At 36.0% G+C, this 27554-nt stretch overlaps 1 non-coding gene across 1 annotated transcript; it reads left to right on the top strand.

Annotated features, from left to right (window-relative positions):
• Positions 1–4202: 4202 nt before the first annotated feature.
• On the top strand, positions 4203–4309 carry LOC112297457 (U6 spliceosomal RNA). The gene has a single exon (XR_002974029.1). It is a non-coding gene; the product is annotated as a U6 spliceosomal RNA (small nuclear RNA).
• Positions 4310–27554: the final 23245 nt, after the last annotated feature.

Genomic DNA, 27554 nt, shown 5'->3' with positions numbered 1-27554 from the left:
TCTCCAGCAATCTTTTCCACAGCCACATGGTTGTTCTTTGTAAGAAGGGATGATAAGTGACTTAACTAGCTTTCTGTTGATTACATTGAAGTTGCTTACAACAACAGTTTAAAGACTGTTCTTATACATGACCCGTAGGCATATGAAAAAATGCTCGGCATCACTAGAAATCAGAGGAATGCAGGTTAAAACCACAGTGAGATATCACCCCACACCTGTCATAATGGCCATCATCAATAAATCAACAAACAACAAGTGCTGGCAAGGAGGTGGAGAAAAAGGGAACCTTAGTGCACTCTTGGTGAGAATGCAGACTGGTGCAGCCACTGTGGAAAACAGCATAGAATTCCTCAAAAAACTGTAAGTGGAACTACCTTTTGACCCAGCTATTCCACTGCTGGGATTATACCCTAAGCATCCTGAATCACCAATTCAAAAGAACTTACGCACCCTGATGTTTATAACAGAGATATTTACAATAGCCAAGTGCTGGAAATAGCCTAAGTGTCCATCAGTGGATTAATGGATTTAAAAACTGTAGTTCATCTACACAATGGAATATTATGCAGCAGAAAGAAAGAAGGAAATCCTACCCTTTGCAACAGCATGGTGGAACTGGAGACTATTATACTAAGTGAAATAAGCCAGTCGGTGAAAAATAAATACCGTATGATGTCATGTATAAGAGGAATCTAATGAACAAAATAAACTAATGAGCAAAACAGAACCTGAGACATGGAAACAGGAAACTGACAGCTGCCAGAGGAAAGGTGGGGAAGGGGGATAATGGTGGAAAGAATGGGAAGGGACTAGTCAAAGAACATGAATGAATGACCACAGACTTGGACAAAGTGTGGGATGGACTGTGGGAGTGGGGGATGGGGCAGGACAGAGGAGAGCAAAGGGGGAAAGTTTGGGATAACTATAATAGAATAAACAATAATAAAATTTAAAAAATAAAAATAAAAATAGACAATGGAGACTATTCTTATATTTTTATATACAGCATTTTGCTCATTTATAGTAGCATAACACTAAAGAATAATTTCAACTAGGCAGCAAGAGCAACAACAACCTGAGAAAGGAGGGCAACTTCACGGGTTCTAGCGTCAAGCCATACCAGAAATAAGACAAAGGGAGAGTTTCGGTCATTTCATCACCCTGCTCTATCTCCACCTTTCATTAAAGCTCCACCTCTGGTTGGCATAGAGCTGTCAACCTTAGCATGAAAGCAATCAGTCCATCCTTGCCCAGAGAAAGTACTGAAACTGCTCTCCTCAGCTCTAATGATGGCAATGCTATAGACTTTTCTAATCTGATTTCTTCTTTTGGTATCTCATCATCTTCGTGATGAAGAAAATTCTTGAATTTGCTTTTCAAAGTTTGAGTACAGGCTTCTTAATATACTACATAAATAATAAATAAAACCTTTAGCTTGGCTTTTTTTCTGGTGGATCAAAAGAACAAGATTGAAATTACTGGCCAATTATTACTTAGTTTTATTTCATGCTGAGTCAGTGAGCTTGAAAAGTCACAGCCACCTTTTACTTGAGAAATTGGGGAGCTTTAATAGGAGTAAAGACTTCTTCTAAAGAAGAGTTTTAGGATTCTAGTGCCTATAGCTCTCTCAAGTCCTGATGCAATCTGTTGCTGGAAGTGTTTCTTGGGACTTAGGAACACATATTTACGTAGCTGTAAATTCTACCAAATATTAGTGTTCAAGGTTACTGGGTTCATTATCTCCAACAGCTCTATTTCAAAGAGAAGTTCTCTTTCAAAAAGAAAACAGGAGCTAATAGTGACCTGCGTTGCCCGTGCTTAGGGGAAGAGTTTGCAGAGCCGTGCTGCAGTAGAATGAGGCACAAAGGCCTTGATCTGAGAGTACAGCCAGCTGACTTCCCAGCAGTGAGCTCCCCTATCTGGCTGCTAATCTCTCCGACCTGAAATGAACACACACAAGTAGATCTCTTTCCCTTAGAAGGTTTTCATTCAGCTCCACTCCTGTCCCAAGTACATTTCACTGAAATCTGCATGAGCTCAGCCTTTCCTCATTCCTAGACCTTCTGTTACATCACACACAAAAAAGGGACATTGGGCAAAGTGTCTACCGCCCTCTATGTTTTACCTTCTTGACACTCTCTGGGACATTGTGTTTTGGATATTTCCAACTTAGAAAGAAAAACAAAATCACATGTTAATTTTGGTGTTATGAATCTGCTAGAAAATAGGGGGCCTGGAATAGCTGTATGCTAAAAAATACTGGTCAAAACCACGATGAGACTTTTTTTAAAAAAATAAGAGGTTACGCAAAGTTCTGGCTCCTCTTGCCTCCCAGCTGCTGTCTCACAGACCCCTGCACTATTCTAAGTGCCGGAAAGGCTTCCATACACAGGCTTATTTGTGGTCAACATAAAGTAGACTGTAGCCTTGTACCCACTCCCTTTGCTTTGTTAAAAATAACATTAATGCACATTCCTTGTAGAAAACTTGGAGAATTCAGAAAAGCATCCAGGAAATGAAGTTTATCCACAGGTCCACCACTCTACTCACTGTCTTCACTGCTTGCTGATCTAAAAGCAAACACAGAGATCAAAAGAGCAGCTAAATGCCCCAAAGTTTTCTCGTTCTTTTTTACATAGCTCATTCCCAAATATTTATTTAGCTGAGGAACTGGCCACAAAATGACTAAGCGAAAACACTGCCTTTGAATCACAGCATCTTAGAGGCATAATAGACAACCCGAAATCCTATCCAGGAAACTCCTCCACGCTACCTCTGCAAAAGTGGGAGCCAGGTTCAGCTCAATGCTTCCAGGAGTGATTTACTAGATATTTGGCTCAGCTGTGTGAAGTTCTATGCGCTCAGAAGGTGTACCTACCTGATGCGTTTCTAACTCATGGGTCCTAATCAGTGCTCTGTAGCAACAGAGTAACTTTAACTTTCTCTTGTATTATCTTAACAATTAACTATTGAATTCTCCTACATCTTCTTAACTCAAGAGCAAACTATTCTGGACACTCTACTCTAGATGAACTCTACTTTGATTAAATCTTGGTGTCCAGAACTGAATGACAACTCTAATTTTGCTAAGTAACATGGGGAATGGTATGTCAACTTTTGTGATATTGACACTGAATATCTATTAATATCAACCTAATAGTCAAAATGCAGTTAAAAGACATTCCCTAAATGTAATAATAATTGATGCAACCTCATGACCACACCCTGCACTAAAGATATTGGCAGTGACATTGGCTGTAATCAAGCTATTCCACCAGCCCTGAAAAGACAATTTTAGTGCCTCTACATATGCTGTGATGGTTAATTTTATGCATCAACTTGACTAAGTTATGGTGCTCATTTGTTTTGTCAAACACCAGTCAAGACATCATATGTGTTTAATATTTAAAGCAGTAGACTTTGAGTAAAGCATTTACTCAAAATGGGCTTAATGTGGGTGGGCTTCACGCAATCAGTTCAAAGCCTTAAGAAAAGACTGAGGTGCCTACAATAGCAAATAACCCCTCCTCCAGACTGCTTCCATGCTCAAGACTAGTGTATCAACTTTTGCCAGAATTTCCAGTCTGCTGTCCTGCCTTACAAATTTCTGGACTTGCCAACCCCAAAATTGCATGAGCCAATTCTTTACAATAAATCTCTCTCTATCTCTCTCTCTCAGGTCTGCAGTGCAGGTTGTATTTCTCTAGAGAAACCAGACAAATGCATATGCATAGAGCATTATTCCCCTCTTCCTTTCCTTTCCTTCTCTGCTACTCCTTAACGTTTTTCCCTATGCCTGACATACGTGATCAAACATGGACCCTTAACTAAATCTTACATCAATAAATATCTTTAATTTTATATATGAGTCATGATTTTCTTGACCCCATATCTAAGTAAATATTTTTGTCATTGCCACTTAATGAAATGCTTCAGGACTTACTGACTTATGAAGTACACTTTTTCCCTTAAAATGATGATCAGAATCACCTTTGCAGGAAGCCTTATGATCAAAACTCATGTATCTCTGGTCACTAAAAACTCTAGCAGCTCCCATAAAACACATATCTCTATAATATACCTACTTCTATTATAGATCTTTGTTTATGTGCTCTTTTGTTGTTTTTTCTGTGTTTTTTTTCTTTTGGTTTCATCTGTTTTTTTCCCATTTATATTAAACACTATTTAAGAATATGAAACATGTGCTCGCTTCGGCAGCACATATACTAAAACTGGAACGATACAGAGAAGATTAGCATGGCCCCTGCGCAAGGATGACACGCAAATTCGTGAAGCGTTCCATATTTTTTTTAATTTAAAAAAAATAAAAAAAGAATATGAAACATGTCTTACTGTTTAGTCTGGCCTACAACTACAACCCCTTACAGGGGCTCCTTGATAAAAAAAATAATCTTTCACTATAACTTAATTCAAATAACTTAAGGTTTACTAGTATGGATGAGGGAAAGAGATAATCAGAAAAATTAGCCAGAATTTCCATAAATTAAAGCTCAATTTGGACTTGTTTTAAGGCCACTGAAACATTTAAGCTATTTTTATTTACCAAGACTCTTTTAAGACCAATTTTCTGAAAGCCAGTATTAAATGTTTCTAAGTCCTCCCAGAACACATGAGCTGAGAAGAATATATGCAATGATGTATTGCTTCTCAGAGTTTAATGTGCATGGACTCACGTAGAGCTTGTTAACCTGAAGGTTCTGATTCAGAAGGTCTGATTTGGGCCTGAAACGCTGCATCTCTAACAATCTGTCAGACGGTGATGATGGTGCTTGTTCCATGGACTACACTTCCATCAATATGGGTCCATCAATAGTGAGAACATAGACATTGAAGTCAGGGCTGAATCATGACCCACTACTAGCTATGAAAAATGACTAGCACAAAAAATATTGGCAAGATTAAATAAGGAAATATAATAAAAGCACCGAGAACAGTGTCGGAAACTCAATAGTTGCTCATCTTAACTTCTTACCATGTGAATGGCTGTGCCTCTCTGCCTGTGTTATAGCTCTCAAATGTTTGGCTCTGTTAACCTAGCCAGCTTCTAATGCTGGTGTTTTTTTCTTAGAACACCCACTTTGCGAGAAAATAGCTTACACACCAAAAAAATCGCCAAACCTGGCAAAAATATAAAGGCAGAGGCCAAATGAGTATGTGTGAGACTTGTTTTTATAGTTAAAGGACTATAAGGGGTAGAATATAAAGGGGAATAGATTATAAGGTTGGTTGGAATTTATTGAAATGGGAACACTCTCCCATGACTAAGGGTTTATTGTTGTATCAGTCTGCTATTGCCAAAAGAACCACATAATCTCAGTGACATTCCATAACAAACATTTATTTCTCACTTTGCTGAGGTTTGGACTATATAGTCTGGGTCTGGCTATGCTCGCTCTAAGCCATGGGTTGAATCCAGATCTTCAACTTGTGTCTTTCATCTTCTTTGGACCAGCGATTATTTAAGGCATGGTATTCTCATGGCTAAAGATAGGATTTCAAAAGACCAGCCCAATGGTACACCCATAGTGTAAGCTTCCATTCCCATCCTGTTTAATAGTATCCCAATGGGTAAAACAAGTCATGTGGCCAAGCTCAATGTTTTAAGTATCTGAAAGAAAAAAATATGTTATTTGCATATGACATGATTTTCTACCTAGAAAACAATATATAGACAAAATATTATAAAAGTTAAGTAACTGTAGCAAAGTGGCTAGACCCAAGCTCAACATACCAAGAGAATTCCATTATTATTTGCTAGAAAAAAACATAAAATATAATCTTTGTAAGATACCACTTATAATTGAAACAAAAAGAAAAAGAGAGATAATGAGAATACGGAATAATGGATACAAGAGTTAGAGAAAACAGCAAGAATTATATAAGTATTTGAAATATCATACACATAGGAAAGAGAAAATGTAAGTGAAAAAATATTTGAAGAGATTGTTGAGAACTCTACAAAATTGATGAAAAATATTAAACTACAGATTTTAGAATTTCTACCAGCCCTAAGCAGGATAAAAGAAATTTATACATAGGTGTATCATAGCAAATTTGTTAAACCCACCCACCCCAATAAAAAAAATAAAGCAAGGGAAATAAGACAGACTCTCTTCAAAAGATCACTTATTGGATAGAGAGCCATCTTCTCAAGAGATAAAAAATAAAAACAAGACAGTGGGGCAATATATTTATGGGGACATGAATAAAAACTGCTAACCCAGAATTTTATACCCAACAAAAATATACTTCAAGAATAAGAAGAAGTAAATATTTTTTCAGAAAACAAAAATTGAGAGAAGTTCCCTCCAGAGGACCTGTACTAAAACAGTCATTTTTTTTACTATTAAAAAAAATAAGTTCAGATGGAAGTTTGGGATGCAGGCAGAAGACAATGAATTTAGATGGAAGAATGAAGAGCAGTGTAAAAGGCATGTAAATGAGTAAATATGAGTAAATATTGACTGTATAGAACAGCGATAATATCGCTCCTTTAGAGCAATGAGTTATGCCCTGGCTGGGGTGGCTCAGTCAGTTGGAGCACCAGCCCATAGATGCAAAGGTTGCAGGTTTGACTCCCATTCAGGGCACGCACTCAGGTTGTGGATTTGATCCCTGGTCAGGGAGAGTACGAGAGGCAACTAACTGATGTTTCTATCACAAACTGATCTCTCGATCTCTCTCTGTTTCTTTCTCTTTTTCCCTCTCTCTCTGCCTCTCTCCACCTTCCTTGCTCTCTAAAAGCAATGATATGTCCTCAGGTAAAGATAAATAAAAGAAATAAAAAATAAAATAGTGAGTTATTGGTGCAAGAATATATTAGAGAAATTAATTAGAATAGAAATCACACAAACCAACCTATAGACTGTTGATTTATGAAAAAGTAGTACTGTAAAGAGTGTGGAATGAAAGAGTGGACAATTGGCTATTAATCAAAAATTGGAAGTTATTCTTTACCTTGTCCAAACAATAAATTCCTGATAGATTGTAGATATATATGTGAAAAACAAATAATAACAAACATTCTAGAACATAGTTTAAGATATCTTTATGACCTTAGAGTAAGAAAAAACTTTTCAAAAGGCAGAAAATGCACTAACCATAAAGAAAAAGATGAACAAAATGGAGTACATTAAAACCAGCAACCTCTGTTTGTCAAAAGACACTATGAAGAGAGACAAAAGGCAGGATACAAACACTGGGAGGTTGTGTGTGTGTAATGCGTGGACTCGACAAAGGGTTCACATACTAAATCTATAAGAAGATGTCTGCCAATCAAGAAGAAAACAATATCTTAATAGAAAAACGGGCAAAAGATTTGAATAGGCACTTCAAGGAAGAAAAAAATCTGAAGTAGTTAATAAACATTAAAAAGGATTCAGCGGCATGAGTCGTCAGGAAAATGCAATCAAACCATAATGAGTAACCATTACATACACGCAAGCATAGTGAAAAAAATAAAAATGGAACAGACAACTAGCATTGGCAAAAAGGTGGGGCAATTGGAACTCTCAGAACCTGAAGACTGAAGCGTAAGTTGGTATAATGCCTTGGAAAACTGTTTGGCATTAATTACTAAAGTTTAACTTACGCATTATGTATTGACTCATCAATTCCACTCCTCTGTGTATATCCGATGGAAGTGCATGTGTGTGGTCCAGAGACATGCACAAGAATGTTGCAGCAGCATTCTTTCTAGTAGCTCCAAACTGGAAACAAGCCACAAGCCCATCATAATTAGAATAAATATATTTTGGGATAACCATTCAATGTTTATGAACGGTATTAACATACAACTGCAAACAATACTGTGGATGAATCTTGCAAGTATAATGAAGAATGAAAGATCCCAGACTAAAAGAACGTGTCCTATAGGATCCCATTTGTATAAATTTCAAAAATCTGGCATTAAACTATAGTGTTAAAGGATGCATATGTTTGTGGTAGTACTGTACAAATATACAAGAATGGGATTACCATAAAAATTACAGTAGTGAAAATTTGTGGAAGAAGTAAGAAATAGTGATGCCTACGCAAGGCATGCTTCTGGGTCCAGACAGTTTTCTATCTCTTCTTAGGTTATGATGACAAGATGTTCACTATGTAAGAAATCATTGACTTACATTTTAGTTCAACATTTCTCTTCTGTATGTGTGTTTATATTCACAATAACATTTAAAAATCTAAAGTAAATAAGAAAATTTTAGCTTGAGAGTCAAATTTTTATAGGGATCACCTTTTGTTATTTTTCTTTTCAGAGTCTAAATAGTAGGAAGTAACATATGAAGTGTAGAGTATTTCATCTTGAATGAAAAAGTGTTTCATACACTGTGGATGTGATAGAGGTTCACAGCTTGTTGTTTTGTCTTTGTTTTTAGCAGTTCAGTAAGAGATGGAGTAGCAATATATTGTGATCGGGAAAGTTTTTGTGAGGAGGGCTATAGATTTCCTTTTCCTTTTCTTTTTAATCTTAGAGAATACATACAAAAGAGAAAAACTGAAGCAAAACCAATCTACCTCAAAGGATACATTGTCACACAAAATCAACTGAAATTCAGTGTAAGAATGTATCGACCCCTCCCTTTTCCTTTGTTGATTCTTAGTTCATTCAAGCAAATTGCTTTTGGGCTTATACCTTCTGTCTTTAGTTTCTCCTTTCCTCTTAACAATTTCTTCAAATAACAAGCACCCCCGCAACAACCTTAATTCAAGTGCCTGTAATTATAAGTTGAAATGCAGGTTTTCCCATTTTTCTACTACTTTAAAATTCCCAACCAATGATGACCTCACTGCTATTCTGAAGTTCAAAACCACAGGCACAGCTTTGTGCCAAGTGTCACTCCTGTCCTGGGAGCTCAAGAGCACTGATGAAATCGTGATCATTGATCATTGGAAACGCCGGGGGGGGGAGAAGCCCACACTGCCATGCGTGTCTCCTGCCCGGTGCCCCATGCGCAGACACAGGCTGTTTCTCCTCAGTTACTCTGAAAATGCAGTCTGCATAGTACACCAGTAAGGCAGTTCTACGTATGTTCCCTTTCCCAGAGCATAGATGTCTTGATAACTTTATGAATAAGACTTCTGTTTAAGTCAAAAGAAATTCTATGGAAGTAAGTCTTTGCCAATTATTTAATACAATAAGTGATGTTTTCATGAACACCTCAACCTTTCACAACACTCAATCACTAAATCCCCTTAATGGTTCTTCCTGAAAGAACTCATTTCTTGTTCAAATTACTGCAAATGTTTTCTTACTGGTCTCCCTGCCTCTAATCTACAACCCTTTCGAGTAATTGTTTAAAAAGTTTCTTCCTCCCAAAGTTTCCCACTGTTCTCAGAATAAAGTTCATTTTCATAAGCAGGCTTCCAAGATCCTTTGTAATCTGGCATTTTACAGTGTGAAGATGCTTTATGCTCCAGCATCTTGAGTAACTCATAGTTGCCCAGGTTGAGCCATGTCCTCACCTGTGACTGTGCCTGTGTACTGTTCCTCCACCAGAACCCCACTTTTACACCTTCCTCCTCTGAGAACTTCACACAGTTAAAATGACCATTTCATTCTCGGCCTTTCAGTCTCAGCTTAGATATCATGTTTTGTGAGTCCTCTAAACAGCCAAGTCTGGATTACCTGACAGCCACCAGGTGTTTACATAAGACGCTATACCTAGCCCCACAGCTTTCTTATCACTTTGAATTAATTGCTCATTTCCTTTTCTGTCTAAGCTTCAAGGCAATAGGCCCTTAGAAGTCAGTGACTGTAATTGCAACGTGGCAAATATTGACAGCTAGCACCTTGCTGGCACAGACTAGGTACTCTACTAAAAAATAATAATAATTGCAAGTTGATTGAATGAAAAGGTTTATACCTAAATGTGGGTTACAAAAAGCTGTAGTACTGCGCTCTATTAAATAGTAGCTCTTGTTATGAAACTCTGAATGGAAGAATGCTGAGACAGTAACATATGTAAGTAGTTGTTTCATGATAGACTAAAGCAAGGATACCATAAACCATTAACAAATGGAAAATATTTTAATAATTTCCTGATGATGCCCTTCTAGTATCTTATCAAAATTTGAGAATACCATACCAATAAAATTAGCTCCAAAATCAGAAGCCATACTTTTCAACCCCTAAATCAGCATAGATGCCCTTACAAATCATTCTTATGATTTGTAAATCTATTAACACTTAAAATGTTTAAAATAAATCATTTTATTTTAACTTAATGAATTGCCTTCCTTAAAATAATTAAAGTTCTTGGGAAGAGAACTGTGCTGAAAATCCGAAATGTATTTCTGCATTTGTAAGTGTATCCACCTAGGATATTTAGAATTACATTTTGTTGCTTAGGCTATTACAATTGCCCTGATTGTTCCTTCTTTGCTCCCCTTTACCCAGCACCCCCCACTCCCTCAGGCAATCCTCACACCATTGTTCATGTCTATGGGTCATGCATATAAATTCTTTGGCTCCTCCATTGCCTATACTGTACTTTACATCCCCATGGCTATTTTGTAACTACCTATTTGTACTTCTTAATCCCCTCACCTCTTCACCCATTTTCCCACACCTTGATGTTTTTGATGAGAAAATGCAAACTAACTTAAACCACACACACACAAAAAATCCATATCAATGTACAGAAGGAGAGCAAGTGATAGAATTGGCTTAATCCAGCAACTATTTCCAGTTTCCTGCTATGTATGCCTTTAGCTGTGCCTGCTATATGGCTACATCTGCATATTGGTGGCTAAATGGCTATATAGCAGTTTTAAACCTCATATTTTTCCACCACCACATGTTTAGGAGAGAAAAGACTTCTTTCTCAGGAGACCTCAGCAATCTTTCTTTATGCCTCCTAGGACCAAATTGAGTCATATGTCACACATGAAATAATTGCTGTGGCCTTCTGGGATTAATCCTGGGTTTCCAAACCTGTTCCTGTGGGAAAGATAATGGGATTGCCTTAGACCAGACATGAGCTTTTCTTTTAAGCTCCTGGGCTTCTCAGAACAGAGGTGGACACATATACAAAAATCACGGCATTATTAGGAAGGAGAAACAGAACAATGAATGCTGAGAAAATTACCAGCAATTTCCATTCTGGTGAAGAATAGCATAATTGTCTTTGTCTTTCAATTGTGTTTGTTTAATTGTTTTCCATAAGTGTTTTTCAATTATTCTATATACAGAATATATATAAGGATTACACCTTTATGTTGTACATATTTTTAGTGGAATTCAAACTGAGCTTCAGCCTAGCTCCTAAATATAAATCACATTTTAACACGTAGTTTATATTAACCTGAATAACACATTCAGCCATGTCCACATGCTAAACATTGTTCAAATCCAAAAGAAGTGTGACCATTTAAAAATGTTTTCTGATAGGTTAAACATAATTTGTTTGAGAGTATTATTAATGAAATACCTATGCTTATAAATATGTCCAATTCCTAAATTGTGGAATTTATAGTCAAAGAATTGAAATAGACATAGCTATGTTGTTAAGTGGCTTCAGCCTTTTGTTTCTCATGTAAAGAATACATGTAATATACAAAAGTCAGTTTATATATCTTGTTCAGAAAACACAATTAACTTGTATATTTCACTTTGCTGGCTTCCTCAAGGAAATCATAACCCTAATTTGGCAATATGAGTAATAGAAAGACAAGGTAAGCAATATATACAACTCCCTTTGAAACTGAAACTACCTTAAAGCACAGAAAAACATTCAATGTGTCTCACTGTGTGCTCGAGCTGGCCGTGCAGATCCAGCTTCAGCCCATCCCCCAAACACAACAGCTCGATGCCTTTTCCCACATAGGAAATCTCACACCATGGGTAACATACAAGTTAGAAACACAGAAGACATGTTAAAGCATCTGTATCGTCTATTAACTCATTATTTACATTCAGAATATTCTCATTCTTAAATTAAAGGGTTCTTTAAATGTTCATCAGTAGAAATTAAACTTAAAGCGTAATACAGTCTGTGTTATGAAATTAGTTTGAGCAATCCAGACTCTCTTCAACTAATTTTAGGTAAGAGTTTCCTACCTATAATGAAGCAGAGTAGACACTAACCGTATTTTTTCATCTTCAGTCTGAGAGCCTATATCAAAAACATTTCTAAATGAACAATAATAAACATAGCACACAATAGACATTTAAGAATTTTTCTTATATTAAATTGTTGTATTGAAAATAAATATAATATTATGTTAATATACATATATATTGCTTTTATATTCTGAACATCAGAAACTTTCTGTGTGTGTATGTGTGTGTATAAGAAACAGAAAGAAACCATTGTTAGAAGTTAGTAAAAGCAGCTTCTTGTCATTTCCTGTTTTACACGCATGTAGTTGGCCAGAGTCATCCCATTATAAGAAGGAGACATGACTCACAAATCATGTAAAAACTGTGGAACCTCTCACCTCCTTTTACTGGCTCTCAAGTGCACTCTGCCAAGGTCACTGTGGTTACCAAAGCCTTGCTGTTCTAGGATGAAAAATATTTAGTTACTCAGAAAACATCATGTTATTTACATAAATATAAATAAATTATATTTATCATATAATTTAGATAAAGAGAGCTTAGGTCAAAATCAAAATAAAAGACAGAAATATGGTCCTCAAGGCAATGTGTCTTTGAAAGGCCCAGAAGTATTTATATACCAACCCTCAAGAGACTATTCTGGCCTTGACTCCCTCACTCTTCTCTTGAGTCTTCTATGTTGTTTTTCCAATTTCCGACATTCCAATCTTTGCCTCCTCTGTAAGATACTGGATTCTGTAAAGTACCTCAAATTGCTAAGAATTGAGAAATAAAGGCAATAAACATAAAATAGTATAAAAGGTAATCTGCCATTAAAGTAAGAAGGCCATCTTTTAAAATTATTCCAACATTGCTAAGCTATCCCAGACACAGAAAAAGATAGAAATCTCTCCAATTTATTTCACAAAGACAGCAGAAATTTATTGCCAAAGCCGATAAAATGCATTCTAAAAAATTAAATTCAATGCATAATTGAATCACACATCTCTCAAGGACATTCACCACCTATTGTATCATTTCCTAACTGGGTAGAATAGCATGGTCTTCGAGTATCTCAGGCAGTTTTTTGCGCCCTGTGGTATTTGATGAATGCTGTCCAATGACTTGGAAACTATATGTCAGTTTCCATCATGGCACTGCTTTTCTGGAACACGCTTGTGATGTGTAGTCAAGTGTTTTTGATTATTAAGTCTCTCTTTCTTCTACTTTTATTCTCAGTTCTCAGGAGAAAATCTTTCTGAATAAAGTTCTGGGGCAAATCTTGACACCCATCCTGGCCTCCCTATTAAAACCAAAATGCCTTAAGAACAGTAACGCAGTTCATAGAAAATGATTAGAACCATGTTTATTCAATATGCATATTCTCAGATATATTTGAATACATACCAAGTAATATCAGTAGCATCTGTCTTCAGATTAATAGCATGTTGTGTTGTAATACATAATGACATCAAGAAATCTCTTATTAAATCAACAAAATGAACAAAAATGTTTTAGAGCAATTGAGAGATGTCAGAGGATCTATGTTGGTACATACAAGGCAACGTTTCTGTTTGAAATATTGCAGTATCATTTGGAGGGGAAGCATGTGAAATTCTATATGTTACCTGATTAATAGAGTTTCTCAAACTGTAGTTGTGTCTGATTTTCAGCATCATTTAGCAGTAAATTTGATATATGTTACATTACAACTTAACTCATAATTTCTATGAATTAATGTTACCCACCACTACCAAATCACCTACACATATATTTTCACCCATCTATACTTGCTTACTGAGACCAACCTGTCACGTTTAACCAAGGCTTTTCCTCTCCTGAGCAACTCCTGGCTCCCCATTTCTCATAAACCTCTTCTTATTTATTCATTTTCAACTGCTTCCTCTTTGCTCTGCCTTCAATTCTCTCTTTCAGGTCCCTACACTACCATTCCCCGCCACACCCCACACTGAAAATCTTATTTCTCATGGTTGGCAGAGAAAGGACAAAAGCAACTTGGCTTTATAACATACAAGTAGATTTCTAGCTTTAAAGAGTTAACCAAATGAAGATCTATTGTCTTTACTCTGAGCAAAAAAAATTCTAGATTTATATGAACTAAAGTTACATGTGTACCAAGAGATGTTTGATTTTGTCTCCATCTTAACTTGGTTGCTAGGCAATTATAGGGAATAGAGAATAATAATATCAAATTTAAAAAGGTCATTATAAAGATTAAATGAGATCTTATTTGTTGATGTGCTTATACTCTAAATAATGTAACCTAACAGTAAAATTTAACTAGGCTTTCCCAAAACAATCAGATTCTTGTCTCAGGGTAGACTGATTCAAGTTTAAAATAATTTGCATAATTGTGGCCCAACCTTTGTAAATACTTACACTAAATCAGAATGCGGTTTCCATGTAAAAGAGTCACCTGTTGGCCTAGTAAGTGATTTGGTGCCACATTCAGAAAAAATCATAATTATAAACATAAATGAACACTATTATTTTAATATGTTTTACTAAGATAAATCAATTGATGGATTAAAATAACAACCTCCAAAGAAGTATGTAAATGAAGTAGATGGTGTAGTACCCTTCTTTCTCATTGACAGACTTCTTGGCATGAGATTAACTCTGGGCAGTTAATTATCATCTTTGTTTGAATTGGGTATCATTTTCCAAATAGAAAAATGCAAGAGTAACAGCAGCAAAACTAGAATAAAACAACATCCAGTAACATAGTCATTTAAATTATAAATATTAAATAGCTTTTGTGAAATATTTCATAACAATAGTCAATTTGAAAAAGATAAGGTTTACAATAAGATCCCATTCAGACTATTCGCCATGAAAATTAGTAAATGAAGCAAACAACTCTAAAAAACTTCCAGGCAAAATTTAACAACAAAAGTTAAACTTGTGTAATAGTAAGTGACAAATTTTATAAAAGGACGATTGAGAGGGAAATCATCTTACCCGGTTTCAAAACACACTCTCAGGCTACATTATTTAAAACTCTGATGCTGCAGGAATAGATAAATAATACAACAAAGTGAAGACATAGTCAATCCCATACTAATATGGGAGTTGAGTATATTAAAAAGGTGACACTTCAGATCCCAGAGGGAAACAGACTACTCAATAAATTATGTTATTGAAATAATTCTCCATTTAGGAGAAAAATAAATTGCAAGGAATACTTTCCAGATGGATTAACATCTTAACATACATATTAAACATAACATATAACAGAAAACAATAGTATAGTAAACTGTTTCTATTTATGTTTCTAATCAAGACCTAAAAGCTTAGTATGGCGTTGGTGGTAGAGTGGTGAGCACAGCTGCCTTCCAAGACCTAAAAGCTTAAAATCCTAGTGCAAAGAACTGAGAGAATTTTAAAATTCAACTTTCCTTTTAAGTAACAGATTTAGGTAAAGATGTAGCCTTAAGGTGTATGCTGCATCGTTAGTTCTACCAGGAAAAATCAGAGTTAATATATTTAGAGAAGATGCCCATCTAATATAATAATATGCTGTTGTTAAGAGTGAAGTAGAAGTCTATAGACCTCATAGAACAATGTCCATGTTATACTGTCAAATAATCAAATTACAAAATATCTCCTGATATGATCCCATTTCTGTAAGAAAAGCAACACACACACTTATAGATGCCCAGAAATTTTTTTTATTATCACTGGCAGTTAAAATGAAATAGAGGCTGAGCAGCCATTTTATACATTCCATAATTCTCAATTGCTTTAGTGTGTTTTTAATACAATCATGTATATTTGTGTAATTTCCTTTAAATACTTTTTTTTTAGAATTCTTTTAGATTGATGGAAAAATTGTAAGATGGCACACAGTTCCCAATACTGTGTACCCAGTTACCCCTTACATTCACTAGATGGCATGTTTGTCATAATTAATAAACTAATATTGACAAATTATTTTAAGTAAAGTACACAGATTATTCAGATTCTTTTAGTTTTGCTTAATGTCTTTGTTCTATTTAAGGTCCTACTCCGGTCCCCTCCAGAATGTCACATTACCTTTCACTGCCACGTCTCCTTAGCTGTGACAGTCTCTGAGGCTGACTCTGTTTTTGATAACCTTGCCAGTCTTGAGGAGGACTGGCCAGGTATGCGTAAGGATGCCCTTCTATTGGGATTTGTCTGATATTTTTTCATGATAAGATTGGGGTTTGGGATTTGGGGGAGGAAGATCACAAAGGTTAAGGGTAACTTTCATCTCATCCTGTCAAAAGTAAACACTATCAAATACATTTTTGACTTGTTGATGTTGAGTTTCATCACCTGGCCGAAGTAGCATTTGTCGGTTTTTTCCCCTGTACAGCTACGCTCCCCATCCATCCCCCTTTCACACGGTTCTGTCAGGAAGGCAGTCGCTGCCTGGACCGCACTTGAAGCCTGCGGGTTGTGCTTCCCCTCCTTGAAGGTGAAGTAGCTACATAAATTATTCAGAATTTTCCTACACAGGGGATTTTTTTCTTCTCCCACATTTATTAATTTACCCAAATATTTATTTACATAAGTATAGACTCATGGGTATCTATTTGCACATCTTGAGTTATAACCAGTACTACATAATGTATTTTATTACTCAAATCCTTCCACTCTGGCCATTGGGATCTCTTTCATTTGGTTCCTGTATTTCTTTGACATGCCTCCATCAGTTTTGTCTTGTTTTATGTGTGAGTAGTTCCTTACTTTTGGGCCCCACACCGTGCTGCAGGGTTACCTTGTCTGTTTCCTTCCCCAACCCTACAGTCAGCCATTTTCCCAAGGAGTTCTGGCTCCTTCATTGGAGACAGATGTGAGAAACCAGTATCTGGGCATTCAGTATGCTCTTTGGAACAGGGACATTGCTTCTAGGTCCTCTTAGCTGACAAAGCAAAGAAATGTGTGTATATGTGCTAAACCCTGTAAAGTACAAATATCTATAACCATTTCTAGGTGTTACCATCTGTTCTATATATGAATCCACAGTGAATGTGGCCAATTCTAAGTAATTACCACATGGGTCACTCTAGCCCCTTTCCCTGGTTTATCTGTAGATTCCTCTCCAACAGGAAGAAATCAGAATCCCACCATCTGCCATTCATTGCCTTAAGTTGTCAATTCCAGTATATATCAGTGTCAGAACTGTTTCTCTGTGCCCCACCGAGAAGCAACTTTATGGAACAGAGTGACTAGAAGATAGGACTTATGTACAGTTCCTTTTATCTCTGGTCTCATATACTCTACTCATTTCCAAAGTCATAGGTCAGCCTCTTCTACCCCCGTGCCCTTCTGTGAGGTTGTTTCACACATTTGTAATATAGATATATTCTCTTCTTACAGTCTACATTCCACCCAGAGATCCTCCAACCTCCTAGATATTGTTTTAAATTTGCAGGCATTAAGGGTCACATGTTGTCCTGTACAGCGCAATGGGTTTTGTCAAATGTGTCATGGCCCGTATCTACCGCTTCAGTATCATACACAATAGTTTTTACCACCCTACGAATTCCCTTTGTGTCACCTATTTATCCCTTTCCCTATCCTCAAACTTCCGTCAACCAGTGATCAATTCTCCTGCCTCTGAAGTTTTCCTTTTTTCAGAATATCATGTAGTTGAAATCTTGCAATGTATAGCCTTTTCAGGCTGATTTATTTCGTTTAAAAGAAAATTCTAAAGCAGGTAATTAGAATATAATTGATTTAAAGTATAAAAAAGGAATATAAATATCTGGTAGAGATTAAAATTTATAAATACCAAATTTGAAATACATAGTCTTTGTAGCATTTGGAGAACTTAGGAACCACTCAGAAATCACCCTTTAGGAAAAAAATGCTTAATTCCAAACCCTATAAATCAGTGCAGGAGCTGTCAGCACGAGAGTGCTGGCAGCCTAATTACTAGGGATGGCTGGTCTAAGGGGGAGAAGTAACCTCTAAAGGAACTAGGATTTATCCACAGCTAGAAATCAAACCATTTCAAGGATATGGTTAAGAGAGTAATTTTATTCTAAATTTGTTTTTGCAATACCAGACCTTTCAAGAAACCATTATATGTTTAAAAACCAAATACCCATAGGTATGATAGAGCCAAAAATATCCTCCACATGTCTTAATAGTGTACTATTTAAACTGCAAATGAAAAGAAATATAATGATCAAGTGGTTAAAGAGTATGTATTCTATTTAAGGACAAAGAATTGTTTCTTGAAAAATGGCATTTTGACAGCCTGCCAGTAAAATTATACTTAGGCCATTAAATATTTGATGTTACTATTAAATTAAAATCATTACGAAGAAAAATGTTATTTAAATCTGATGCTGTTATAGATATAGACAAAAGTAAATCCTTATGAATTATTCAGATACAAGGTGCAAATAATATTTCTAGTTTAAACTTCTAGGTACAGCTTATACTCCAATCTTAGTCGACCAAGATTTGTATTGTGGCCTCTTTGCTTCATAGCAAAGTCAGGACGTCCTGAACCAGAAATCTTTCAAGAAAACCTGTTCTTATGTGATATTTAATCTGATCTTTTAGCAAGTGAAACTAAATAATTTTGGACTGGGCTTCTGAATTTTGTGGCTGCTTATCTAACCTGAATACAATGACACTACTGAAATATTTTGTATTTTCTAAACACATGCTGTAGAAAAAGAAAATATTTATAGCATTTCTTTAAAAACCAAATCAAAGAAGTGTATAGATTTGAGTTACAATTGGAAACCAGTGTCTACTACAGCTGGCATCCTGGGAATAGCCTATAACCTGTAACCTCTATGCTCCCATAAGCGTGTGCTAAGCAGGTGGATCTCGCTGAGCAATCCATGCTAGTCTACCCTATGTTTCCTTTCTTACCTGGAATAGCAGATGAAAGTTCCAAAACACTAGGATGTGTTTAAAACTCCAGGTGTTGAATTTCTCAGAAAATACCAAGGCTTTCTAAAAAATATGTGTGGCATGCAGATAACTCCTAATGAGAATAATGTATACATTTTGTAAATATTCTTTCATCAACAAATGCAAACCTATTATTTGTTATAAAACCTCCACCTTGATGGCTTCCTTTTGTGGCTCTGATCCCAGTGGAGGTTTTGAGTCCCTCCCCTCAGTTTCTTCCTGCTCTGTGCAGACCCGTGCGTGTCACAGTAAGACTGCAGAAGAAGGGTTGCCAGCGTGTGGCTGGCAGATGCGGTCATTCTTGAAGTGCCACTGGGCATGAGGTGCAGACCATTCCAGACTATTACTTGCCTTCACAACTTTTTTTAACAGGTGCAGCAAATGAACTTCTGCCCCTGTCTTCCTTAAATGCACACAAATAAAGCGTTACCATGTCCTGGATATGAAGTCATGCCTACTTCCATGAACCATAATTTGTGTTCATGACTGTGCACCTGGGAATTAGTCATTTTGACCTAATTAGTTTCTTCAAAATAGATGTTCGTACCAATGATTTAATATCCAGATATAATGTATATAGTCAGAAATCTCTAAAAAACCATCCATTAAGATGTTCAACAAATAACAACCAATATCTGTATTTTTGCAGGCTGCCATCGAAACCCCAAATGAACCCCGAGAATCATGTGTTGAGCCTGGCCGCGCTCTGACATTTGCAGAGGGCAGTCACATCCAAGGGTGAACTCTCGGCAATGTTGAACCTAATCGAGTGCTCGACAAGGCCCTGGTCGAGGAAAATGCAGCCAAATAGAGGTTGCTTCATGTATCTTTTAAAAATTGTATTTAAATTTGACGACTTGGTTTTTTAACAAAATTATGTCACAGACCTGCACTCATTCAGGTATTCAAGTCACAGTTATTGAAAAAGCAAGCGTGCTATCAGAAATATAAATAACTCTTTGAATATGATACTTATTCTTTTCACAACACATATATCAAATGTATGGAAATGTTCCCAGCCCTTAGTTCTATTTCTCTATGCATTTAATAGTCATAAAGACGAATGCTTGAACAATTAATATGTGAACTATCATTAAGATATTTTTGAAATTATTTGCAATCCTGCTAGAGTATAAGAATATATTTTGCTGAGAAGGAGCAAAGTGTTTCTTAGTAAAATGATAACACTTTTTTGTTTCTACTTTGGTTGAAGTATATGTGACATCTCCATAAATGACTAGAGAATATTTTCCATGCAGAACTGTTCGGTGTGAACTTAATGTGCATTTGTTTAACATCCACTAATATGTCTTCTAACTTTTAGTGTAGAAATCTATTGTTTTATTTTGGAATTTTTCCCATTGTTTGTTTCTAGTAGATTAAAACAATTTTTAGACATTTACCTTGTATCTAGTAAGTTTGTTGAAGTTATTTATTAATTATATTAGATTATTTGCTGATGCTTCCAGATTCTACTTGCAAAACCATGTAATCTACTTTTCCCTTCTTCTTTCAACTATTTTAACTTTTTTTTTCTTGCCTTCCTGAACTACCTAGGACCATGAAAAGATTTTCAGAGAAACATAACCTGGTTTCATTAGTTTTTTAAATATTCTGGTAGAGGATGAATAATATTATTAAAGTAAGAAGTTAAGTCCAGAGAAATCTAACTAAGGAAACATAGAGATCTTTTAGAAATAGAATTGATGAGGGTTGGTAATCGTTTACAGGACTGGGATCTCTAGTGACGGTGCTAACCATTACATGGGGAAAAGGACATTTACAAAGAAAGAGAATTAACTAGAAGTGGGTCAAGAAAGAGTTACTCAGATAAACAAATTTTGAAAACCTTTGATATCCAACTAAACTCACAATTTCATATCTTAACAAAACTAAACAAATAATTTCAACCCCTGGATATGTTAGGTGTCTGCCTCACCCAAGGGAGAGAAAGCAGGTAGTTCGGGGTAATCGTCCTTTGAATCCTGAGCCACAGCTGAAGGTGCTAAGTGTGGAACCCAAAGAAAGTTGTAAGCTGACTAGTGGCCTGGTATGAAAAACGTTTTTCTTTAAATTTAAAAGTGCCTCAGCAAAAATTAATTTTGAATGGCCTGTCTAAGTAATTAGAACTATGAGATATGAAGGGATTTGGGTTGTAACAAGCAGAAGCAAATAAAAAAGAAAGCCTAGAGAAAGTTTCTCGAAAGAGTAGACTCCATGTACAAACTGCAGTTATGGATTAACCTCAGTTTTAAGATAACAGAAAGCTGAGGGGAAGATAAATAATTTTGAAACAAAGAAAGACAGATAAAAAGGAGTATTTAAATGAAAATTTAACTAATACTTGAGCATTTACCATGTTTCAGGAACTTTTCTGGGAATACAGCAGTGATTAAAACAGACCACACATACACACACCCTGCCTTCGTGAAAAGATGATGTTTTAGTGCAACGAGACCGATACAATAAATGAGTAAAACAGGTAGCATATCAGATGACTTATGCTATGGAGAAAAATAAAGCCAAGAAGAGAAGGAATGTGTTGAACGCTAGAAGACAGTACAAGGGCAAAATAAGGTGGTGAGGGAAAACATCACTCAAAGGACAATAGGTGCAGAGACCTAAAGAGGCGGCAGGTACCAGCATTGCGTGGGTCTGAGAGCAGAGTGTACCAAGCAAAGCAAAGGGGCTCAGGGGAGCCACGTAGGGGTGTGCCTTGAGAAAGGGGCACCTTTTCCTATCTGCACAAAGGCAGTCTTTAGGAAAAAAAGTGACCCTGAGAACAGCCAGTGCAAAAGCCCTGAGCTGGGAGCACATTTGGCATGTTCAGAGAACACCAAAGAAACAGTGAGGCTGGAATGGATTAAGCCAAGAGGAGAAATCAGATCTGATGGTGGCCACAAAAATGCTCCCTTACAAGTGTGTGTGAGGGTGCACTACAAATGGATTGATCACTCCCAGATTTACAGTGTCGTCGCTGGCTGACATCAGTACAAATGTCGTCCCTTTCCTTGATTGTCCCAATGCATTAAATTAACTAATCTATGACATTTGCATCTGCCAGAAACAAGTCCAAGTTCATTCATATTTTTTTGTACAATGTGCATTTAAGTATTTTCTGCTCGCTTTGGAGATCCTGTCCTTTTCGCCAAGGCAATTTCTCAGCTCCCTTCCTCCATTATCCTTTTTTAGCCTCAATTAATTTCAGTCCCAACCAGACTGTCATTGGGGTTCTGGCATGCAATAGAAGTTCACCCCAATTATGGGGGAATCATAAGTTTAGTAGGAGCTTCTCTCAGGGTAGTAAGATTGTGTTTTAAATAATATTCTCAGAGGGGATACTCACTTCCATTGGAAAAACTTGGAGGAGGTCAGTGGTTATAAGGGGTCCTAATGGTCTGTGAGCTTGCTTTGGGGAGTTAGTCTTGTTGTTTTATTCTTTTCTAAAATACTTTAAAATAAGCACATAACTTAAAAACATTCACACATGTACCATCTAAAGGCCCTGCAGATTCCATGAGTGGGTTAAATTTTAATTTTAGGAAACCTATACAAAAGACTCTTAAGTGTGGAGAAGGACCTACAATGCCCCTTTCCCTAATATCTGTGATTCTAAATAGCGGATGGTTCATACAGAGAGAAGGACATTTTCTTTTCTGCTGCTAAGCACAGAGAAGCCCACAGTCGCAGAGAATCATCTGTATCAATAAATTTGTATCATTTCAAAAGTGCTTTTACTTTTATTATCTTACTTTACCCATTGAACTCTGCAAAGAAACAGTAGAAATGAGAAAATAAAAGAACATAAAGTTATAAAAAGCCTAATGTCTCACAGCTACTTCATGACAGACTAGGTCTACAAGTCAACTCTAAGACTGGTGCTTTTTCCATTATAGTAAATTTGTCCTTTGTGAAGAGAATTATTTAGACCTCTTAGTGTTGTTCAAAATTAGTTGTCTTGATTTCCCCTTATTTTTCCAAATGGGCAAACCATGGCTCAAAGAGCAAACAAAATTGTGGGCAAACATAACCTCAAATAACTTCTCTTTACACACTCATGGAAAGACAGTTCTGAATATAAAATATTATTTCACTTAAAATAATTTTTGTTATAATAATATTTAAATGTTGGGAGGAGGGACTCAAGTAATATCACATTTTTCTAATGTATTTTGTTTGATACTGTTTTGATGGTCATTCCAGTATTCCAACAACTCAAAAGTAACATATTTTTGAAGATGACATATGTGCCCGGCATGAGGATAGAGGCAGTGGAAATTTGGGTAGAAGTATAAATCAGAGCATTGACAACAAGCTTACAATCTAATTAATAGAGCACATGTAACACAAATGGAAGAAACAGAAAATAGCTCATTTATGGAAAAACTATGTTCTACTGGATTTTCTACATGTTTGGATAAGGCACTTAATACTCTCTGAGATGTTTCATTTGTAAAACAAGAAGCTTAATTGTATTCTTTTCAATTTCTGAAATTATAAGATCTACGTCTTAGAGTAGGGAAGATTAAATAAAAGAAAACAATCACTTTTTTCTTTAAAAAAAAGAAAAAAAGAATATCCTACCAAAAAATCAATCTTTGGTAGGATATTCTTTCCTACCAAAGATTGAAAAAAAAGACCGATTTGGTAGTCATTCAATAAACATTGCAAAGCACTGTTAAAGTGGTCCCAGGATTTAAGATTTAAATCAGACATAAAGGTATACTAAAGTAGTAATAAGTTAGTTAACAAATACTTCTTCAGCACCTATTCATGTCAGGCACTGTTATAATAGCTGCTGGTGATATAGGCATGAGTTCTTATCTCTAGGAAAGCATATATTCTAGAATTAGAGTGGGGCAAACCAAAGAATAAACATTAAGTTTAGGTATTGCCATGACTTTGGATTGGATTGAAAACATTTAAGCAATAATTGAGTCCATTTCCTGTAACTTTTGTCTTTCTTCCCATATGCGTCAACCACAAGACATCAACTTGGTTTCTCCAATCAAGATGCTCCTTTCAAAGGAACAGTGAACTAGGAAGCAGGATCTGACTCTCACTGCTAGGAACTGTCGTCAGTCTGTGGGAGAACTGTCCCTGAAAAACCATAGCACATCAATGGCTTCAGATCTCTCCTTAAGTTCTGTTATCCAAGGGAAATCTATCTGTATTTTGGCCAGTCTCTTTGCTCCTTGTTCTTCCCGTCTGTACCCACTGCCTTCTCTCTGGCAGATTTTCGTTAGAATCTAAACTACCAATTTCATGCCACTCTGCACACTTATGGTCCACAAGCCAATCTCACACATCCTCTCGTCTGACCAACTTCAGGAGTGCAGATCCCAACACAACCAGCTCTCCTGGGCTCCACATCAAAAAAACTGGTACTTCCTTTCCTGACCTTTTAGATTTTGTAGGAAGGATCCAAACTTGGACTAAATGCAGGGATCTCATGTTAAGTTCTCAGAGCAGTCTCATTAAAGCTCTTTTCTCTTGATTTGAGGTGAAAAGGGACTATATATAGAGCACCAACTCCTCTCTTCAATGCCTGCTCCCATTTCTAACTCTTACTCTTTCTACACTCCTTGACTGTGAGAGGTTAAAAGAATTAGGGTTTTTTTGCCATCTTCTTTTAAAATGTGGTGTTATTCAAGCCTTTAAAACTTATTGTCAGTTTATGAGGAGAATAGAGAAGCATATTCAACAGGAATGCAATCAACAAAATCCAGAATGAGGGAAACTATAAAACAAACACCCCAGTTTTTTCAATAATTGCAATGGGGAAAAATAAAGACAAGGGAAAAACCTATAAATTAAATGAGACTAAAGGGACACATCAACCAAATATGATTCATGGACATTGTTTGGATTTTAATTCAGACATATCAATAAAAAAAAGTTATAAGGCAATCAGGAAAATGTAAACTCTGGCTGGATATTTGACGATATTCAGAAAATACAATTTTTTGAGAAGGAGAGTAGTATTGTGACTGTGTTAAATATCACAGAATCCTTATATGTTAGTGACACATACTAAGATATTTATAGGTGAGGTGATATGGTATCAGGAATTCATTTCACGATAACACACGAATGGAGGGAATAAGGACAGAGATGAGACAAGGACAAGACTGGCCGTGTGTTACAGCCAAGTGTTCAATACCAGGGATTCATTATACAATTCTATCTACTTCTGTAAATGTTTATAATTTTCCATAAAACTAAAAGCTTTATGGTCTTAGAGCTCTTTTGAACTGGGACATTGATTGTTTCGATGCCTCAACTGAAATATTCATTTAATATTTTTTATGTAAGCATTGCAGATGGCAGAATGTCCAATTCATGGGTTGTCTGATATCCAGCCCACTTTTTAGCATACTGTATTTCCTCTCCTTGAAAGTTCAACCTGGACAACTGGTTTGTTCCTTCCCCAGTCCCTTCAGAGTGATGTAGGATGGTCATTTCATGTAAGAATGACACGGTATGGGAAGCAACTCATTGGGCTTTGAAGTGTACAAGTTACTAATGCAACACTTCAAAACTTCCTCTGCTATGATAAATCTGAGATTGAACAAGCCTGTCACAGAGTTTTGTGTGGGGGCAGCTGTGTTTCTTACCAATCATAAGAGAGTGACTTCATTTTGAAGCCAAGCACTTTAAATTACATGCAATGATGCCTCCATTTTTATAACCTTTGAACATAATATATTTATGTAGATGATTTATGAAATATCAGTTGCATCTCTAGAGTACAACTTGAATTAAATACCATTTAGAGGTTTTTCCTATGATGACATTATGCCATTCTAGAACCTTTCTCTGTAAAATCACTTCTCCTTTTAGTATCTGTTGTAAATTTTATGATTGATTGCAGATATTTGTCTGCAGGGCCCAAAGCTCTTATACTTATTTCTTGTGTTGCATTCTTTATTAGGTCACCCCAAAATTATAGTGCCAAAAACCGTTATGAAGACAGACATTCAGAAGAATTTTAGGGTAAAGCTCATGGAAAGCAAATAAAAAGAAGGAGCCACATAATATTCCCCGCTTCGTGTTTCACTTTCTCTAAACTCAAGTAGTCCCCTCTTTTTTATAACATAGGTAAAAGAGAGGACAAATTAAACTTTCCCACCACTATTAAACATTACAAGTTGCAGATGTATTTCAACTAGGCATCATTAATATATCGTAAATTATCTGAAGTCTCTTTCCCTTCATAGGAATGGCAAGGAAATCGCAAACACACACACAACCCAAGATAACACTAAATTTATATCACTAGGTGGAAGTCCCCGATTTCCTCATTTCATTTCCTTGCACACTAAAATCATGGGTTGTGGACATGCAAAACTTAAAAAGGTAATCTCATCAACTAGAATAATTAGAAAATTACAACTTAATATCTTAATAATAACTGAAAAAAAAGGACCAAAGTTTGTCACGGTTATACTTCCAGTTAAAGGAGAATGGACACGGAACAGATCATGACCATTAATTAGCACTAGAGTTAAAAGGTTGGAAACATATTAAAACTCACCACCCCAAATCTATTTATGAAGATCAAAATCATTCAATTAAGTAAAATTTTAATGTGATGAGTGAGACCAATAAGCCAAATTAACCTGATAATGTTTTTCATAGGACTACAAATCTAACAAATTGGAAAAATGAAGTAAGTACAAGTGGACTCTGCAAAGCAATTATCTAAGACTGTCCTATAAATGCATTGAAATAATTGAGATAACGTAGTTTTGTGAATAATGAAGGATCATATACCTGAAAGCATGCTTGACCAAGGAAAACTGCTTATGGTAAAACATCAGCCAGAAGGGGAGAAACAGAGAGCAAATATGGCAAAAGCAACTGAACAAAAACACAGAAATTATCTTCAAAGAATTCTATATATTTTTAGTGATTGCTTGGACTTTCGAATGATATTGTTACAACATTAAACATCAGTTAGTTCTTGATTAAAAATTACATATCCAGTGCTTAGGATGTGTTAGAAATTATTCTAAGCAGTAGTCCTTGTATTCTTCATAACAATCCTATGAGAAGTACTATTATTTATTATGTCTGGCTTTCCTTGCGATAAACTGAGGCACTGAGAGGTTAGATAACTTCCTTCATGGAATTATTGAAGCAGAGCCACCACTCTCTTACTTCTTGCCTTTGAAAATACAAGACTAACTTATATTAAATAACTAGAAAACAATTATAAATGTATGACAAAAGCTATATGTGCAACCAAAGAAATGTGCAGAATAAATATGCATATATTACAGAGGGAACATGGTCAAAAAAAGCATGGATTTATTTTAATACAATAAATAACATTTAATTGTAATAAATCCAAAATAAATACTTTCACATCTGTCATTCGAGTCAAGGTAAAAAGTTTTAAATAATCAGCCCAAATACATAACTCACAGTCTCAGACTGAGTTAGCAAAACAAATTAGAATAAACCCAGAAATCATAATTAAAACCCAAAAAGTAATCACGAGGATGCCCTCACAATACACTCGGTCAAATTTTTCTTGGCTGTCATGCCATCTCAGGATGCAACA

This window comes from Desmodus rotundus, chromosome 11, assembly GCF_022682495.2.
Source record: "Desmodus rotundus isolate HL8 chromosome 11, HLdesRot8A.1, whole genome shotgun sequence".
Taxonomy (NCBI): Eukaryota; Metazoa; Chordata; class Mammalia; order Chiroptera; family Phyllostomidae; genus Desmodus; species Desmodus rotundus.
This window is presented reverse-complemented; position numbering and strand designations above follow the sequence as displayed.